This window comes from Alosa sapidissima, chromosome 24 (genome assembly GCF_018492685.1).
Source record: "Alosa sapidissima isolate fAloSap1 chromosome 24, fAloSap1.pri, whole genome shotgun sequence".
Lineage (NCBI taxonomy): Eukaryota > Metazoa > Chordata > Actinopteri > Clupeiformes > Clupeidae > Alosa > Alosa sapidissima.
In genome coordinates, this window is record NC_055980.1 from 19,375,360 (window position 1) to 19,380,359 (window position 5,000).

Genomic DNA, 5,000 nt, shown 5'->3' on the forward strand with positions numbered 1-5,000 from the left:
CCTCCTCCTCCTCCTCATCATGACTAGCATCAGTACTTCAGCACTGTCTCATCAGTACTTCAGCGCTGTCTCTTCCTCGTCCTTCATCCAGTGCATCTCCTCAGAGGCGCAGGAGTGAGAGAGAGAAGCCCCTGATGGGAAAAGCGCATGTTGGCTAAGACAGTGTAATTTCAGGCGCTACTGTTTAGCCTGTCTGTTTGAATCAAGCTTAGCGCAGCCTGCATACAGTCCTCCGTCACAGCAGTGGTGAACTCGGCCGCTAGCTAGCATCCCTCTGGGAGATCTGGTATTGGAGGAATTTAATGTGAAGAGGCCTGATGGATGTGAATGGTTCTGTGGACGAGGAAGGGGGGGATGAAGGGGAGGAGAGAGAGAGAGAGAGGGGTGGAAGAGAGGGGGAATAGGGAAATTAAGAAGAGGAGGGAGAGAGAGAGGAGATAAAGAAGGGGTGAAGGGTGAAAGAAAGGATCAGAGAGAGAGTGAGAGAAAGAGAGAAGGGGTGAGCAATACAGTGACAAAAAACAGACAGATGAGCAGACGGAGGGATAGAGAGAGAAAAGAAGGAGAGAGGAGAGAAAGATGAGACAAATGGATTATATGCCTCTTTTAAAAGCCTTTCTGAACTATCACGTCAAAGTAAAGGACAATAAAAATGATGTGTCATTCCCCTGCATTCCATATACAGTACGTTGCACATCATTAAAAAGGCAGACTGACTGTCTGAATGACCGACAGAGAGACTGTGTGTGTGTGTGTGTGTGTATGGATGTGTGTGTGAGAAAGAGAGAGGGTGGGTGGGGGGATCGGGGGAGAAAAACTTTGAGTTTCAGCATTACCTTCATTGGAAAAATGACATCAGGATATGTAAAAAAAATTGTTATTATATAAATCGTTATGAAATCATTTACAGCTATCAAAAAAAGTATTGCATGGCAAAAACAATTGCATAAGATGCGAGAGAGACAGAGAGAGAGAGTGGGGGGGGGGGGGGTGACAGAATGAAATAAGACAGCAGTGTGTGTGTGTGTGTGTGTGTGTGTGTGAGAGTGTGTGTGTTAGTGTGTGTGTGTGAGTGTGTGTGTGGTGTTTGTGTATGTGTGTGTGTGTGTGTGTGTGTGTGTGTGTGTGTGTGAGTGTGTGTGTGTGGGGGGGGGGGGGTACAGTACAGAATGAAATAAGACAGCAGTAGTGGGGGTGGTGGTGGTGGTGGGGGGGTCATACCTCATCCCTATCTCAGCACATCAGTCTCATCCAACCCATGTGTGTGTGTGTGTGTGTGTGTGTGTGTGTGTGTGTGTGTGTGTGTGTTTGTTTGTGTGTGTGTGTTTGTGTAAGTGTGTGTGTGTCTGTGTGTGTGTGTGTGTGTGTGTCATCTATCCTGTACTGCCACTGTAACTCCATCCTCATCCTCATTCCTTATGCACAGGCAGCCCTTCATTCAGCCATCCTTGATGACTATCACAGACCCAGAGAGAGAGAGAGGGAAATGGGGAGAGAGAGAGAGAGAGAGAGGGAGCGGGAGAAAGAGGGAGGGATTGGAGAAGAAGGAAAAAGATATATAGAGAGAATGATAGAGGGTAAGACAGGGGACAAGAAAGGAACAGTGGAAGAGGGTTAGAGAAGGAGAAGAAGACACAGAAATAGAGAGAGAGGGGGGTGAGATAGAGAGAAGGAGAGAGAGAGAGATAGAGGGTGAGAGAGAGAGAGAGATAGCATCCTCTTCCTCCTCCCTGTCTCCATGGGACTTCATGTGAAATCGAGCTCACGGTCTGGACCTGATGCCCGCTCGTAAATCTGCCCATGGACTGTGTGCAGTAAACATGGCCCGCTGAAAACCGCCTCCACTCTGACCGCCTCGATCAGCTCACACACGGAGACATACAGGAGACCCCCGAGGCTGGAAAGAGTTAGCCACTGAGTGCATGAATCGGTCAGCAAGATGAGACAGAAAGTAGGCAGTCCAAACGGCCCCATTTCAGGCAATAAAAATACGAATGAAAAAGAGGAGATCCACCAGCTGCCCAGCTGAGAAGCCTGAGGTGTCGCTAGCTTTTGGAGCACGGCAATTCCTTCAGTAAGCACACCCTCTATGTGTGTTTGTGTGTGTGTGTGTGTGTGTGTGTGTGTGTGTGTGTGTGTGTGTGTGTGTGTGTGTGTGTGTGCATGCTCAATCAGCCAGGTGTAGGGGCTTTCCTTCCCTCCTGGCTTTGCTCCTTATGCATGCAATCCTCCAGCATTTCCTGAACTGGGCTGATTCAAGCCCCCACTGACACAGGCATACAGACACACACACACACACACACACACACACACACACACACACACAACCATCATATCTTTATCTTCTTTTCTCTTATCCACTCTTTCTCTCTGCCTTCTATCTCTCTGCTCTCCCTCACTCCATCCATTCATTCTCTCTCTCTCTCTCTCTCTCTCTCTCTCTCTCTCTCTCTCTCCATCTCCGCCTCACTTCCTTTAGCGCCTCACCTGGATGATGAATTGATTCCACGCCGTGAGACTCCTGAGGAGGTTAAAAAGCCAGAGTCCTAAATCATTACCCTGGCAATCCATATCACTTTCTGAAGCAGCGCGGCTGCTTCCTCTGCAGCCTGCAGCCTGCCCTCCACAGCACAAAGGCAAGGGCCCGCCCTCCGACCGGAGCAACCCAAACAAGATCAAGATGAATAGATAGGAGAGAGATGGAGAGAGAGAGAGAGAGAGAGAGAGAGAGAGAGAGTGAGTGAGAGAGATTTCAGGGGGAAAATAGAGCCAGATGCATCACTCAGGAACAAAACTGTGTCTTGAGGGAGAGAGAAAGTGAGACAGAGAGAGAGAGAGAGAGAGAGAGAGAGGAGAGAGAGAGAGAGAGAGTGAGAGAGAGAGAGAGAGAGAGAGAGAGAGAGGGAGAGAGAGAGAGAGAGAGAGAGAGAGAGAGAGAGAGAGAGAGAGAAATGAAGGCAGATGGGGGTGTATGGATTAGGACAAGGTATTTTGTTTGTTGGTAAAACTTTCTTTGAGTGAGGTCAACCTGGAAATTTCTCTACGTTTTCTTACTTCACAGAAAGTATATCTCCCGTATGTGGGTCTATTGCATGATGTGTGTGTGTGTATGTGTCTGCATATGTGTGTGCGTGTGTGTGTGTGTGTGTATTGTATGTGTGTATGTGTATGTATGTGCGTGCGTGCATGCCTGCGTGTGTGTGTGTTAGGAACACAATGAAGCATACAGAAATGTTAAGGAAAGTGAGAGAGACAACAGGAGAGACGAGGGAAAAGAGAGATAGGAAGGCAGACAGGAAGAGAGCAATCGAGGAAGGAAGGAAGTAAGGAAGGGATAAAGGGATGAAGGAAGGATGAAGGGAAGAAGGGATGAAGGGAGAGCAATAAAGGCAGACACTGATATCTGTGAATCTTATGACTCATTACTCTTGTCTCAGTGTCAGCAGTGGCCTAGGGGTGTGTGTGTGTGTGTGTGTGTGTGTGTGTGTGTGTGTGTGGGAGCAGGCAGCAGATAAACTCCTGACCTGGGGATAGAGATGGGAGATAAAGAGATCTGCTAACACCAGTAAAGCAGCAAAGGTAATGTCTCTAAAGTTCCTTCATAACCTTGTGAAACACACACACACACACACACACACACACACACACACACACACACACACACACACACACAGACACACACACACACACACACACACACACACACACACACACACACACACACACACACACACAAAGACAGAGAGAGAGAGAGAGATGCACACACACAGCTCCTTGGGTGTTTATGAAGAGAAAGAGGAGCACACAGTGTCTCATCTATTTATCTGTCAATAGATCACACACAGGCACGTGCAGAGAAGGGGGGCTACAGGGGCTCTAGCACCTGCCCTTTTGCCCCTTTGATGTCCAAGTGCCCTTTTGCCCCTTTGATGTCCAAGTGCCCTTTTGACAAGACCCCGTTTTTTACTTTTTATAATTTGTAATACTTCCGCTAGTTCCAACGTGAATATTCGCTAAAATGTCTCATTAATAGTTTGTGAAATTAGAATTGTACAAAAATAACAATTTTCTGTGTTAATTGAAATGCCTTGCGGCCACCAATCCGTGACGTCATACATTCAGTGAACTCTCAGAAGGTGCACGCAGGCACAGTGCTGCAGGAGACGTTTGGGAGCACGGTAAGGTCACTTGGCAGTTACCCTATCTGAACATGCAATAGTATTCAGCTTAGAAATAGAGAATAAAATGTTTAAAGTTGTTTCATGTTTAATGAAGTAGGCTATCAAACCCGTTTTAAACCATGTCATGGTCCATCCATTTCAATAACCTGCCAGCTTCGAAAATCTAAGAATGAACGTTCATAACATATTCTGGTTACTATGTTATAGTAGCTTAGGTTAGTAGACCTAGTTCATAAAACAGAGTAGGCAAACCTTTTCTAAATCGCCATAAGCCGACGACATAGGCTACTGTAGTTGTTTAACTAACCCAACTCCACACGTCGTTCTCTGTTTACAGTAGGCTACATTACGCGTCATTTCACTCAGTGGCCACACACACAGCGCGTGATTCTGCAAGACACCAGCTTGCTAATGGTGGTAGTTCACTGTGATAAACATTACAATTATAGCCAGACTAGGCAATAACATATTTGCTGCCGCTAGGGGTGCGTCTAGATTTCTAGGCTATTAAAATTAGCTTTGAATTTAATCATTAAGATGTAGCCTTATAGCCTATGATCTCTGTGTAGACAGTAGCCTAATGAAAACTGAAAAGACCTATCTGTCTGTGCCCTGGCTACAGTAGGCCTACAGTACATGCACTCATATTGAAGCATGATGCAAGACTCCATGCTGCACTTTTTGCAAATGTTATATTTTTATTTTGTGGATACAGTGTGATGGAAGATGTTTTATTTTGATAGAATTTGCATGTAGCCTATGTATTCTCTATTGGGTTGAAATCAAAATTAAGTTTTAAATAAAGTTCGTTTTCTGAAA